The 16760-nt window shown below is 35.4% G+C and overlaps 1 long non-coding RNA gene across 2 annotated transcripts in view; it reads left to right on the forward strand.

Annotated features, from left to right (window-relative positions):
* Positions 1-16760, forward strand: part of LOC118973392 (uncharacterized) — a 379284-nt gene that overhangs the window by 336420 nt on the left and 26104 nt on the right. For both annotated transcript variants that reach the window (XR_012132162.1, XR_005062702.2), the window contains exons 4-5: positions 497-564; positions 2685-2907. This is a non-coding gene — a long non-coding RNA (uncharacterized lncRNA). The remainder of the gene's footprint in view (positions 1-496; positions 565-2684; positions 2908-16760) is intronic.

Here is a 16760-nt window from a genome sequence, read left to right on the forward strand (position 1 = left end):
CCATCTTCCACAAGACAACAACCAGTGTCCTGGCAGATCATTAGAAATTATCAATTTTGGAATTTCTAATTGGAGGCCACTTCCATTTTGAATCTCATGGCAGCATAACACAGTAAAATTAAATTAAAAGACAGTACAGGAAACACATAATCATAGCCTTTTGGCAATAGAAAAGTCATGTAGTACGATTTCTATTTCAATGAAGGATTGACAGCCTCCTTGAGAAATGATCATTAGTCTCCTCCTAAGTGTGTTCATGGCAGGGAGTGTGTTGGGAAAAGAAGTCTTTTACTTGGAATCCTATTATTGTCAAAAACACAAAATACATCTACTCCTTATCTGCTTGAAAATTCTTCAGATATTTTAAAATGCACTGATGTCTCTGCTTGATCTTCTGTTCTTCTGCAGACTGAGCCTTCACAGCTTCTTTAACGTGTTCCACGCAGGGACCCTCCAAGGCTCCTGGGTGAATAACGGTTTTAATCATCTCTTTCAGTGTGGCATCTACAACTATATTTAATGGACCTTCTCCAGAATGATTAAACACAAAGTCACAGCAGATAAGTAAGTTTCCTATATCTGGACACTAAGTCGCTACAAATGCAGTTGAATGTTTTTGTTTTTGAGCAGCATATTTGCTTGCTCACTTTATTCAGAACTAGTGGCCAAATATAAACCTCCTGCCAATTCAAATATCACATATATTTTTGAAAATACAAATGTGTTACATACAGTCCTCCTGTATTTCATCCCTTTCATTTCAGTTCATCACTACATTTCTTAAGACCTCCACCCCTCCTGGCATACTGGATGTCTTTACATATGAAAACAGACAGTGGTCTTCTCTGCCCCAAGGCCTTTGCATTTACTCATCTTGATGCCTGATATACCCTTTCTAACCCCACTCCACCCCACACACCTTTGCTTAACTCCCTTCAACTAGCTTGCTGACTTTTGCTTATTCCTTAGCTCTCACTTTAAAACTCCTGAAGGGCCCCAGTGAGCACTCAGAATGGGTTACTACCAGTTACATGCTTTTCCTGTACACTGATGCACTCATTTGTAACACTCAGTCAACATCTGCATTTCACACTAAGCAGAGAGCATGTTTAATAGTAGTGGCATGATAGTCTTCTGCCCAGCTGCAGCCCAGGAAGCCAGGAGAAGATCTGACACCTAGTAAGCACTCTGTAAGTATTGAGCGGCAGCCAATGTGAGCTTTCTTTAACTATACAGTATGTATACTCTATCTCTATCTATTGTCATTCATACACCTCTTTAATAACCATTAAGGTAATAAAAAATTTCAAAACAGAAAAGAGACAAGGGTATTCTAGTACATTCCATTAATTAACATCATAGTTATGCTAAGAATCTTACTATTCGTTCTATTTTCTCTAGATGTATTTCATAACAGTTTGATGAAAGTGATCATAAAATTACTATAATCTATTATGGGTTGAGTTCTCCTAGGTTCTTGTCCCTGCTGCAACAAAGTATTGAAAGGCAGAGACACAATAGCAAAGCAGAGCAAAAGTTTTATTTGAATAAAGTCCAAGGGAGGAGAGGGCCAGATTCAAGGTAGAAAAAGACCCTGAACTCTTAGGGAAGGAGTGCCTTTGACTGACAAGGTGAGGTCGTTTGATTGACAGCTCCAGTTATACACCCATTCCTCTTGGTGGGCATGTCTTTTCCCAAAATGCACACAGGAAAGTCCATGGTGGGGGGCGGGTAGCAAAAACCACTATTTTATTTTAATGAGATTATGATGAGGAGTGGTTTGGGTAGTTTAGTTTTGCTCCATTGTGCCAGTGTTGGGACCTGGTTAGGACCAGTTTGGCCTGGTCCTGATAGTCAAGAAATTTCTCCCTGCACAGCCTTTGTTGTCTTCACATGGGACCCCCCTACATGGGCAGAGTTTGGGCAGGTTTTTTTCTTTTCCTTGATCTTTATCTTCCTCTTCCCCAGCTACTCATGTCTTTCTACCTAACAGTACTACTGAAATAATATTTTAGATACAGTTCATGTTAATTGATGATATGCTATATATGTATTTATTTTTATTTTATTAATTAATATTAGTCTGACAAATACAATATTCAGAATATTAAAAATTACTTGTTTAGCATTGTGATGCAGGCATTTAAAGGCATAATTCTCAATTCAGATTATCTCTATACTTAATCTTAATGACTGTCAAATCAGAAATACAAGCAAAAACATACAACAGATGTATACACAAAATATGTGTTAAGGATCATGTAAAGTGATAGTGGATGTAAATCTATATCTCACAGCAATTTATTGTATTTTGAGCAGTTACTTTGAAATTAATTACATTATTAATATATTTAGGTTATAATGTGGCTAATGAAAAATGTTGCTAGGAAGAGGAGTGTGAAATCTGTCCTTTTCATTGTATTTGTATGTTTTTGCATTATTATTATTAAGGACAGTATTACCCTTAATGTTAGGTCCATTTTTATGAACTCTCTGAAGTCACTTGGTGATTTTATGTATCTGTAAGTCCACCTAACAGGGCATCTTAAACTGATACATGTAAGATACTGAAACCAAGTGAACAAGTGTGGGCTACACCCTACAGTAAGATTTACTTTGTTCCTTAAGTTTTCTTTAAAAAATAAGGATATATATAAGCTCTGATAGATTCTTTTATCTCCCAGTTCATGTCCATTTTGGTGACACTGAGATGACCCCTCCAAATACTGGAAGGCAAGGATGGAGCCTAACCAATGTGAGACAGTTTGTATGTGCAGGAGGAATGTTGAACACCTCTGGTAAAAAAGTGAAGCAAGGAAAATAAGCAAGAATCATAACTCTAGGACAAGCCCACAGGAAGACCTGTCCCATTCCATCTGGGAAGAAATCTCCTAGGAAACAAGATTGGTAAGAATGGAATAGGAAGTAGATCCCTGTCACCAGATGGCAGTACGAACGGGGAGAAGAATAGAAAAATCTCCAGAACCTAGAAAAATAAATACAAAGAAGCCCGGTAGCTTGGGCTCCTTACAGTAGGACATGGAGGAGCTGCCATGTCAGTGAAAACTCACTGAGTCTCACTTCTCAAGTGGCAAACAAATAAATAAATACTTGCTGTATCTGTTAGTTAGCAATGCAAGGTTCAAACAAGTCAGCAGATAAGAGTTCATTGAACATCTGTGAGATAGAACTACTGTAGTCCTGTCTTCTCTCTAGAAGTCTCAAACCTGATAAGGAGAAAAGACAACATACGGAGAAAGTGAAATAACAAGCATGTTACTGTATAATAATGCTTACAGTCATCAAAACATCTACCATGTAACAGGAGGAGTGTTAGCTGCTTTACCACATAGTCAAATATACAGCAATTCAATGAGGTTCACATTGTTATGTTTATATTATAGGTAAACAGAGCCCAAAGAGGTTAGGCCACCTGCCCAAGGCCATATTCACGTGCTCAAATTGGCGCACCTGATACGTGAATCCAAGAGGTAGACAATGCCCTGCTTATAACATCAAATTACATGAGCTACTGGTAACAAAATTAGCCACAATTAAGTGGCATAAAATGTAAGAGCTAGAGGAATTGCTTTGTGTGAGAGGCTTTGGGTTTTTTTTTCTTTTTTTCATATTATTAAAAATGTGATTATTATGTGATAAGTAAGAAGAAGAAATACCCTAATATATACGCATGAGATCTTTACCAGTCTTATCTGACCTTGCTTTTTCTGAGACACATATTGCCAACACATATGATGTATTAAACAGCCAGAGCTGGTGGTCATTTAGAGTTTACTGTAAACCCCTGGATTCAATGACTCTACCTTCCTTTACTTCTCAGTGTGAAAAAGGATGAAGTTAATGGTATATGACTAATGCTATCACAAATTTCCAGCCACTACTGAGCTATTTGCAAGCTGCCTGTCACTGTATACTGGATTTGCTCACCCCAACTCCCTTTCTTAATATCTACCACCAACTATTTCTTTATGACTTTGTGCTCCATCATGAGAGAAACACAGCTAACTCAAACAAATTCATAAAGTTCGCCTCTGCACTCCAGATGGTTGATGTCTGCTGGGTTTGAGAAATTCAGTCAATCAATAAACGCATGCTGCTAAATGTCTGCTTAATCTTGCCCCTACAGAATGACCTTGAGAGTTTCATCTCAAAACTGGCCGTAATTTACATGGTATTCAATCAAAGAGAAAGGAGTTTTTATCCCACTAATTATAGTTTATGCTCTTAAAATCCAACCATAAACAAAAGTAAATTATGAGAGCAAAATCTCTAGAGTAAAAAAAAACAAAAGGTAGTGAGCTGTTTGGCCTTGGTGGTATTGGTCTTACTACTTTAGCTCAATAGCATTGCCCGGTTAGGTTTTAAGAAACTAGCTTTAATAGCACTATTTTCAATGCTATATGTAAAGGCACTGAAGATTTCATGAGATATTTCATCCAGTTTAAAAACTGCCCTTTAGACAAATGAGAGTACTTTTAGAAGAAGTGAAGAAACTGGAAATGATGTAATAAATAATAAAAGAAATTAAACACTAATTAGTCTGGAAAAGAAAACATGGATGGGAGAAGCCTTCAAACATTTGCATGTCACTTTCATTTATTTCAATTCCCGTGCAAACTATTATTATCCTCTTTGCAGTTCCAGCTTGCCTTTTGTGGTGGATCCTAACATGGTTGTCTACATCAGCAACAGCCACTCTATTTAGAGGGTTTTTTTTCCTCTTTGAAGATTTTCTTGACATCCACTCTCACCCATGAGGGTCAAGGGTCCCTTTGTGCATCTTCTGTAAAACTCTGCCTCATAGCATCAGTCATATTGGCTAATAACTGTTTATTTGACTTGCTCACTTTTCAGGAAAAGAGATTTTAAGATCCATTTCTACATTTAGGAACTGATACAGACTTTGGTCATTAGGTGGCAGATGAGTGAGTAGATGAATAAATGAATGAATCAATAGCATAAGGAAGGAAAAGTGGATTTGCATTCTGTTGCTCTCAAGTGTCCTTCAGACAATGGGTAGGAAAATATGGTTGCAGATTTAGCAAATAAAAATATAGAATACCCAGTTAAAAATGAACTTCAGATAAACAACACAGTTTTTTAGAACTATATTTGTTTAGCCAGTAAAAGTATAAAGACACAGATTTCAGCACAACCTCAAAAAAAAGGGTTTCTAGAAGCATGGTTGGTAGAGAGAACTTTTCAAGGAAACACACTGCCAGACCTTATTATTTAAGCATGGGATGGATGTCAGAGGAGCACTGGATATATCTTTGCATTTGGTAGATCCTTTCTTATTAAGCAGTATATTTTGATAAACTTTACATACAGGTATATCTATCCTTTGAAAATTATACATGTAAACTCTATATGCCACATTCAAGTGGTTCTTTCAACTGCAAATCTCTACTGACCATACACTAGTCAGTGTCTTTTTGAAGACTATCTTAAAATACTGTGCATTACTGATACATACATATTAAATAAGTTGAGGTTCACATTGACCAAACTAATTTTTATTTAAATTCCACTTCTGCCCTAACTGAAGGTGTCCTAAGAAAAATTGTTTTAACTCTGTGCCATAGCTATGAAACACAAATTCTATTATCTGCCTCACTAGGTACTCTGTGGATTCAGTACAGTCCAAATGTATGTTGCTATGTAAAATGAAGTTATCTAAATTAATTATTTCAATACTAGGATTCACATCTTTGACAGTTCAAATACTGACAATTATAATATCATGACACCAAATAAAATAACAGGATTACCTGTAAGTCTAATTATCTACAAAATCATATTAAATTATTTCAAAATAAAAGCATATATGCCAATCAATAAAAATAATATTATTCTTTAGAAATCTCATGTAATTGTGATATACTAAATAATTATGATTTACCAAAAGTAAAGGGTATCAATGTATTTAATGAATTGAACCATATGAAATTGCCATATTTTACCTACAAAAATGACAATTTCATGTAGTACAAAGCAAAAATAAGCCATTGTCTCTGAATTTCCATAAAAAATACGTCTTTTTTTCTGGAAATACTTTTCATCACAAAATTTATGCTTTATATCTAAATGCAAAAAAATGAGAAGAGATTTCAAATATAGTGATCTTTTAAAGTTTCTGAAAATGGAGAGGATAATAGCAGAGTTACTGTTACACAATACTTGCTAAATAAATGTTAGCAATGAAGTAAAATGAAGAAATTGTACATTTTAGTTCACTGACATAGGCTTATTCTACATACAATTCCACCACAATGCTTTTCTTATACTAGCATTGATGAAGCTATCACCATGTGTAGCATAATTGTAAGTGCATTGAACTCATTTAATGTCACAGTTTTTTTCAAATAGGCAACAGATATGCACACCTGTCTTCTGATTGTCAGCTCCTTCATTATACCTATTTACAGAAACAGAACAAAAGCATAAGTAATTTGTAGTTACACAATTAGGTAATGAAATAAGAGGAATTCAAATCCAAGGGTTCAGTCTCCAAAACAGATCTTCTCAGTAACCATGCTATTTAAATTGTACAGCAATCTACAGGACATTTATATTGTTATTAATGAACTCACATATTTGACTTCTTCCTATTTACCTTTTTTTGTAGAAATAGGGTTTCCAGATAAAATATAAGAGACCCAGTTAAATTTGAATTTCAGATAAATGGAGAATTATTTTTAGTATTAGTATATCTCATTTAATATTTGAGACATTCCTACTCTAAAATGTATTCATTGCTTACTTGAAATTCAAATTTAAGTGGGTGTTCTGTATTTTTATTTGTTAAATCGTCACTTTAAAATTAAAATTGAAGGGAATTTTGATATCTTGTTTTGCTGGCATTTTTACATGTAGCCATCTCACCTAAATAACAATTATACCAATTAGATTCCGAATTGTTTTTTTCAAAATCGCAGCAGATATGCACACGTCTCTGAATGTCAGTAAAATCTTTTGCCCTACCAAATGTTACAAAAAGACATTTTGACCCTATCATTTATGTTCTTTAGTTAAATATGACTCCAAAGCATATTATTAATTGAATATTTGGTAAAGTAAGTTTATAATAATCAACCTGGAATTTTGCTATTTAATTAGAACTTCAGGCTGTTACACTACAAATTGAATTTTTAAATAAACTTAATTTCAGAATAGTTTGGATTTATAGAAATGTTGAAGTGAATATTGCAGAGTTCTCCAATACCCCATGTCCAGTTTCCTCTATTGTTAACATTATGGTATGTTTTCACAATAAATGAACTCATTTTAATACATTTTTAACACCTGAAGTCAATTCTTCATTCATATTTACTTACTTTTTAGTCAGTAACCTTTTTCTGTTCCAGGATTCCATCCAGGATAACATGTTAATTGTCACGTCTCCTTAGCCTCATTTGGCTGTAACACTTTTTCAGACATTGTTGTTTTCAATGACCTTCAGAATTTGGAGGAGTACAGGTCAGACATTTTGTAGAATGCTCTTTAGTTTGGATTTGCCTGATGTTTCTCTCATGGTTATAGAGGCATTATGAGAGTTTGGGAGAAAGACCACAGAGGTTAAGTGTAATTCTCATTATATTATATCAAAGGTACATTCTACTAAGATTACTTTGTTAACCTTGTGGTAGTGTTTATCAGGTGTCTCCACTGTAAAGTCACTTTTATTTCTCCCACTTCCATACTGTACTCATTAAAAGAAAGTTACCATGTCTACTCCACACAGTGGTGTACAGAGTTAAGGAGTGCAGTAGTCTAAATATTTGTGTCCCCACAAAATTCCTTATGTTGAAATGCCTGCTCCCAAAGGTGATGATATTTGTAGGTGATGCCTTTGGGAGGTGTTTCTGAGGCCATGAGATTGGAGCCCTCATCAATGGGATTAGTGCACTTACAAAAGAGGTCACACAGAGCTCCCTAGTCCCTTCCACCATGTGAGGATGAAACAGGAAGTCTGCAACAGTGAGGATAAAACAGGAAGTCTGCAACACAGAAGAGGGCCCTCACCCGACTATGCTGTCACCTTAATCTTGGACTTCCAGCCTCCGGAACCATGAGAAATAAATTTATAAGCCACCCAGTTTGTGGGACTTTGTTATATAGCAGCCCTAATGGGCTAACGGGAATATCTACATAAATTATTTGGAATTCTTCTAGAAAGGAGATTTGTCTGTTCTCTCCATTTATTCATTCAGTCAGTCAACCATTACTCATTTATTCAATAATTCATCTATATTCGTATAGATTCATGGATATTTATTTACACTTTGGGTTTAAACCCAATACTATGTTATTTGTTTTTATTGCTAGGTAAATTTGTTTTATTTTCCTAGCTTTAGCATTGAGAGCTTTTCAGTTGACTTTTGTGTCCCCTTTACATTCCACTATCATTTTTTTTTTTTTTAAGCGCTTCTTATTTTCTGACACAAGAAACTCTGGGTTCAAATTGTTCCAGATTTGCCACTGAGACTCTTTCAGATGTCTAACATATCACCTTGCTCCATCTCCATCATTACGGTTTTTTTTTTTCCTTAGCACTTACATACTTTTGACACTACAAGATGCTCCCAACTCCTCTTGTATATTCACCGCCCCAAACTTTGAAATTGGCCACTTCTCTAAGTTGCCCTGATTTTCTTTTATAAGGTTTTGATAATATGAACCAAAATCTGGGTACTAGTTGAACATGTTGCTATAGGAGTGTTATTGCCTCTAGTATCCCTAATAGGCAGAACTAGGATATATATGTGTGTATACTAACTTGTGCGTATATATCTATCTATATCTATATCCATCTATGTCTATATTGAGGTATGCATGAGTTCATCCAATATCAAATGGTTCATTCCAGGCTCTCTCTCACTCTTTGCTTATCTGAAACCTCCCACTGCAACAGTAAGAACCTGTCCTACCATCATCTGCCCTCTGTTTACTTATCTGTTCAATCCCGTATACATGTACAGTGTTTCATAATGGTAACTCATACCCTCATGGAAAACAGTTCCACACATTTCCAGAGATACTTATATCAGGTCTTACAAATAATACGTATATATATATATATATATATATATATATATATATATATATATATATATATATATATATATACACACACACTTTCTTATATACTTACATACTTTCTTTTTCCATCACCTTCTGAGATTACATCATATATTATAAATTATCACAATCAGCATTCCTCCTGGGATCCCCAGTCTCCTAAATGATATTTTTTCATTATTTTCATATAACTAAGGTTCACTCTTCCTAATCTAAGGTTCTATGGATTTTGAGAAATGTATAGTGTGATGTATTCAGTATTATACAGTTGTCCCACATAATAAATCCCCTATGCTTTACCTATTCAGTGCTCCTTCAACACCCTGCAACCACTGAGCTATTTACTATCTCTATAGTTTTACTTTTCCAAAATGCATATAAATAGAATAATAAAAGTATGTAGTCTTTTCGTATGGGCTTCTTTTACTTAGCAATATGCATTTAGGATTCATCCAGATTTGGGGGCAACTTGATGGTTTATTTCATTTATCACTGAAGTGTAATTTATTTTATAGATCTATTCCAGTTTATCTCTTCACTTATTGAAAGACATCTTGATTGTGTCCAGCTTTCGGCAATCATTAGTAAAGCCACATGTAGAATTTTGTGAAGACGCGTGTTTCAAATCAATTAAGTAAATATCTAGAAGTGCCATTGCTAGATAGTTTGGTAAAACTACATTTAGCTTTGTAAGGAACTACCAAACTGTCTTCAGAAATGGTTGTTCCATTTTGCATTTCCACCAGCAAAGGAATGCAAGTCCCATGGTTCTCTATCCTCACCAGCAATTGACATTATCAGCTTTTAATACTTCTTATAAAGCAGGTCGGCTAACAGTAAATGCCCTAGGTTTTTGTTTATCTGACAAGTCATTTTTTTATTCTTCACTTATGAAAAGTAATTTTTCTGTATGTAGAATTCTAAGTTAATAGCTTTTTCTTTCAACACTTTAAAAATATTTCACTATACTCTCTTTTTGATTTTGTGGTGTCTGATGAAAAGTCTGATGATGAATTTTTTTCTTTGTCCCACTACCTGACCAAATTCCTTCAAGATTCGTTATTTTTCTGCAATTTGAATATTATCTGTCTAGGTTTTTTGTTTTTAAATCCTGCTTCATGTTTTCTGAGCTATAATTTGTGTCTGCCATTACCTTTTGAAGGCTACTGACCACAATTAGTTCAAACATTTCTTCTGCCCCATTCTCTTTCTTCTCATTCTGGTATCCCAGTTTTATATGTTACACATTTGGATATTGTCCCATAATTCTTGGATATTCTGTTCTGTTCCTTTCATTTTTTCTTTTTTTTTCTTTATACTTCATTTGTGAAGTTTCTATTCACCTATCTTCAAAATTACTGATTGTTTCCTCACTTGTGTTGCATCATCTGTGGAGCCCATCCAAGACATTCTTCACTTTTGTTACTCTGTTTTTATTTCTATCAATTCTTTCTGTTTATTTCTTTTAGCTTCCATTTTTTTGTGTGTACATTAGCCTTGTTATCTTGCATATTATCTACTTTTCTGTTAGAATCCGTAATATATTAATCATAGTCATTGTAACTTTCCTGTCTGATCATTTCAACATCTGTGACCAAGTCTCCAGTTTACATTTTCTTTTTCATTTCTCCAACTTTAAAGATTACCGATTATTCCCTTTTCAAATGATCTCTCACAAACCCCTTATAATCTATACTGCATATCACAATGTAACTGCATAGCATTGCAGCTGTAGGTGTTTTACATCATACATATTATTTAACATGAGTATATGATTCAAGGTTAAGTCAAGAGACAAAAAAAAAATACACCTGTCATTTGAACAGCAAAAGTAAGGAACTGTTAACTAATAAAAGGAGATTACTAAAAGGAGCAAATAGGACTGTAAGAAGGACCCAGCTACTATATACGTGATTAATTATGGGTGATGTTTAAGGCAGGGTGCATACTCAAGCCCAACATTCATATTTACGAGTAGAGGCCATGCTGCCATGGAGATATGCAGCTTTTTAATAGAGAATAAATTTGCTAAGAACTCAGATGAAATTTACGTGTGAAGGCCACTGAGTTGAGTACTACTGGCCATGCACAAATTCCCTCCCACCATACACATACACATATCACACTAATGTACAGCCTGCCACTCAAAAAAGAGAAGAGAAGAATGAAGGACAGTTCCTTCTCCTCATTCCATCCTTGAAGTATCCTTCCACTATGGCAAACTTAGTATCATCCAAACTAAAAAAATAGAAATGGATACAAGATCCATCTATGATCACAAATCAAAGTAAAGAAGAGTGGATTTGGAGCTGAGAGTCAAAAAGTTAGTAAGTGACACAGTAATAATTCTTTTGACTCTTTCCTATTATGGGATATATATTCATTCCTTTTTCACTTTGGGTTTGGAGAAGGTCATAAAATGATATATAGAAAAATCTCAACACATCTATTTCAAAACAATGTTTTATTGTTTATTCTGTAAAATCACAATTAAATTCAAAATCTCTGAAAGTATAGTGCAAACAAATACATCAGTCATCAGGCAAAACATTCTCTGGCTAAATGAACTCCAGCACTTATGATTAAATAACTTTTCAAATTAATGTAATAAAATAATTTTAAACTCTACAATACCAAGAAGTGCATTGTTTCCTCTTTGATATACTTTGGAGGGGCATAATATCTTCACATTTAAATTCTCAATATTCAAACCATATATCTTATTTAGAGTTTGGTGGAACATTGCTCTTTAAAAATTCTTAAAGCATTTGCATAAATACTATTTTACTAAAAAATAGATGTTTTGTTGATTATAGGTGTTAGTTTTCAGCAAACAAAATTTTTTATACATAGTTTTCAATGTACAAATTTCATTAAGCTTCAAACTAGAATTCACTAATCCTTCATTTATAAAAAGCATGTCCCAAATAAAATTCTGTATAAAGAGCAGCAAAAAATAGGAAGATGTTATGCAGACCTCCCAAAACATTCATTATGCATCTTTTTTTCTAGTAGGTGTACACTGTGATCTTTTTATAATAATAATGCTCTTTGAAATACATGGTCTTCTGTGTACTCCCTCCTATTGTAGATTTCTCACAGCACAACCTTGTAAGAAGGGCAGTAGATAACACTCCTGAACTAGACACTTAGTCTGAACACATGAAAATGTTTTAGAGGATGTGTTCGCTGCTATCTGCTGACCTTTTGGAAAGAGCCCGATTTCTCTATGTTTTATGGACAACTCTTACAATAGAAGCTGCTCACTTAATCGCTGAGATGGGTTGTGACGCAGTCACACCAAATCAGGATTGTTATTAGACCACTGTAAACATCAAAATGGGATATACAAGAAATACTTATTTTTATATCTTTATCAGAAAAATTCCCTAAAGAGAAACCCAGGAAATTGTCGTTTAAGAAATCAACAAAATTACACTGTTGAATCATTTGCCACTCTACTGTAATTGAGCAATGACCTAAAATTTAAAATTCTGATTAATGGTTGATCCTATATTATAATTTCACAAAGGCACCAAATATTTTTATGTAGGGTAAAGCACAAACAGTGAAAAATAGCCTTATGGCATATTTTTTATTTGTTTACAAACAGCAAGTAAACCAGCACACCAGTAGTCAGGATCCCTTATGGTGCTTGCTTAGGATAAAGTAAAAGCCTCTGTGCATGCTATAAATACACAAATACTGGGAAGCACAGGCACTAGCAATAAATTTTTCATCATATTTCCAAGTTTTTGGGTAGATCCATATTAAGTTATTAATAGTATTTAAAAATAAATTCTTAATTATAATAGCATAGTATTTTAAAATCCTGAAAGAAACAAAATCAATAATATTCACTCACAGATAATAATAAAAATAAACCAACCTATATATCCAAAATACATAAGAAACTCATACAACTCAGTAGTAAGACAACAAGTAATCCAATTTAAAAATGGGCAAAGGACCCGAATAGACATTTTTCCAAAGAAGACACAGAAACCCAACAGGTCCATGAAAAAGTTCTCACCATCACTAAGTATTAGGAAAATGCAAATAAAACTACAGTGAGACATCATCTCTTGTTAGAATGGCTATCATCAAAAAGATAAAGAGATGGGAAATGTTGTCAAGGATGTAGAGAAAAGGTGACAAGTGTTGGCAAAGGGTGTACACTGAAATGTAAATTGGTGCAGTCACTCATGAAACAGTGTGGAGTTTCATAAAAAATTAAAAATAGAACTACCATATAATCCAGCAATCCCTCTTCTGGGTATACATCCAAATGGAATCAAATCATTGTTTCAAAGAGAGGTTTGCACTCCAATGTTCATTGTAGCATTATTCACAATAGCCAGTTTATGGAAAAAAGTGTCCATTAAATGAATGAAGAAAAATTTATATATATACACACACACACACACATATATAATAGAATACTATTAAGCTACAGAAAAGGAAATCCTGCCATTTGTGACAACACAGATGAACCTGGAGGACATTATTGTAAGTGAAATAAGCCCAACATATAAAGACAAATACTCTATGATTTCATTCATATGTGGAATCTAAGAAAACCAAAATACAGAACATTAGTTACCAGCAGCTGAGGTGTAGAGAAAATGGGCAATGTTTGTAGATGGGTACAAACTTTCAGCTGTTAAGATGAATAATTCTGGGGATATGATGTATAGCTTCATGATTATAATTAACAATACTGTGTTGCATATTTGAAAGTTGCTCAGAGTAGATATTAAGTTCCCATCATAGACACACATACACACATACAAGATAAGTATGGAAGGCGATGGATGAGTTAACTCAATATAGTAATTTGTGTGTGTGTGTGTGTGTGTGTGCATGTGTGTGTGTATAAAATCACTTTGTACACCTTAAAAAATCATGTGATAGATGGGATTAAAGATGGCAGTGTGAGAGGAGAGACAGAGGCTTCCTCCTAAAACTGGATACAATTAGAAAATTTAATTGGTGCAACTAATCCTGAGAGAGCAATAGGAAAGAGGATGGCATCAGACTGCACACACCTGGAGAAAAGAGCAGACCTCAGTGAATGGGGTAACGTACCAGAGCTGTGGCTCTGTGGGACCCAAGCCCCTCCCCCACCCCAGCTCACTGTAGGGAGGAAGACAAACGGAGCAGGGAGGGAGTGGAAGGCTTGGGACTGCTGAATACCTAGCACCAGAGATCTGCTCTGGGAGCACAAACCTACATTTCATGGTGCTTTCATGAGACTCGCATGACTACTGGGTTGGAAAGTTAATACAGGCAGAGTTCCTGGGGAGACTGGTATTCCGGCTGCTTGTGGAAAGCAGGGATCCATATCTGGCTGCTCTGGGACAAAAACTTATACCTGTGTGACTGGCCCACTGGTTCAGGCAGTGGAGACAGGCACAGCAGCCAGGAGGCAGAGAACAGCTTTTTCCTACCCCCAGGCACCAGTACCGCTCCCCTGTGACCACCAACATTGCTTCAGGGGCTCAGCAACTCCAGAATAGAGCTCCTGGACACTAGAGGGTGCCATATACAAACATGAAATGCCAAAGGAACCTTGTCCAGAGTAAAATTGTTAATAAAACTTTAAATGATATGGACTTTTGGTAGACATGAATCTAAAGCCTGCAATGGCAATAAGTACATACCTATCGATAATCACCCTAAATGTAAATGGACTGAATGCACCAATCAAAAGACATAGAGTCACTGAATGGATAAAAAAACAAGACCCATCTATATGCTGCTTACAAGAGACTCACCTCAAACCCAAAGACATGCACAGACTAAAAGTCAAGGGATGGAAAAACATATTTCAGGCAAACAATAGGGAGAAAAAAGCAGGTGTTGCAGTACTAGTATCAGACAAAATAGACGTCAAGACAAAGAAAGTAACAAGAGATAAAGAAGAACATTACATAACGATAAAGGGCTCAGTCCAACAAGAGGATATAACCATTCTAAATATATATGCACCCAATACAGGAGCACCAGCATATGTGACTCTTCTTGAAAGGGAGTTCAAAATAAAAATCATCAACATCCTAATGGAGGTATGGAAAGACATCCAAGAACTCAGGAATTAATTCAGGTCAGAGATCCAATCATTAAAGAACACGATGGAGGGTATTACAAGCAGGTTGGATACAGTGGAGGAGACAATAAATGAAATAGAAACTAGAGAAGAGGAATACAAAGAAGATGAGGCACAGAGAGAAAAAAGGATCTCTAAAAATGAAAGAATATTGAGAGAACTGTGTGACCAATCCAAGTGGAACAATATTCGCATTATAGGAATACCAGAAGAAGAAGAGAGAGAGAAAGGGATAGAAAGTGTCTTTGAGGAGGTAGTTGCTGAAAACTTCCCCAATCTGGGGAAGGATATAGCTTGTCAGGCCATGGAGATCCACAGATCCCCCTACACAAGGGACCCAAGGAAGAAAACAGCAAGACACATAGTAATTAAAATGTGAAAGATCAAGGATAAGGACAGACAGTTAAAAGCAGCCAGAGGGAGAAATAAGATCACATACAAAGGAAAGCCCATCAGGCTAGCATCAGACTTCTCAGCAGAAACCTTACAGGCCAGAAGGGAGTGGCATGATGTATTAAATGCCATGTAGCAGAAGGGCCTGGAACCAAGATTACTTTATCCAGAAAGATTATCATTTAAATTTGAAGGAGGGATTAAACAACTTCCAGATAAGCAAAAGCTGAGAGAGTTTACCTCCCACAAACCATCTCTGCAGTCTATTTTGGAGAGACTGCTATAGATGGAAGTGTTCCTAGGGATGGATCGCTGTCACCAGAGGTAATAAAATCATGGTAGGGAGGGTGGAGCAGCTGATTGCGAGACAAATGCAAAATTAAATTGACTATCCCCAAACTCAATCAAGGGATAGTCAAAATGTACAGAATTTGATACTAAATATATAAAGAATGAAGGAGGGAAAAAAAGGAGGAGAAATAGAGAAGAACCTTTAGATTATGTTTGTAACAGCATACTAAGTGAGTTAATTTAGACTCTTAGATAGTAAGGAAACTAATCTGGAACCTTTGGTAGACATGAATCTAAAGCCTGCAATGGCAATAAGTACATACCTATCGATAATCACCCTAAATGTAAATGGACTGAATGCACCAATCAAAAGACATAGAGTCACTGAATGGATAAAAAAACAAGACCCATCTATATGCTGCTTACAAGAGACTCACCTCAAACCCAAAGACATGCACAGACTAAAAGTCAAGGGATGGAAAAACATATTTCAGGCAAACAATAGGGAGAAAAAAGCAGGTGTTGCAGTACTAGTATCAGACAAAATAGACGTCAAGACAAAGAAAGTAACAAGAGATAAAGAAGAACATTACATAACGATAAAGGGCTCAGTCCAACAAGAGGATATAACCATTCTAAATATATATGCACCCAATACAGGAGCACCAGCATATGTGAAACAAATACTAACAGAACTAAAGGAGGAACTAGACTGCAATGCATTCATTTTAGGAGACTTAAACACATCATTCACTACAAAGGACAGATCCACCAGACAGAAAATAAGTAAGGACACACAGGCACTGAACAACAAACTAGAACAGATGGACCTAATAGACATCTATAGGGGAACTCTACACCCAAA

The sequence above is a fragment of the Manis javanica genome, chromosome 6 (genome assembly GCF_040802235.1).
Source record: "Manis javanica isolate MJ-LG chromosome 6, MJ_LKY, whole genome shotgun sequence".
Lineage (NCBI taxonomy): Eukaryota > Metazoa > Chordata > Mammalia > Pholidota > Manidae > Manis > Manis javanica.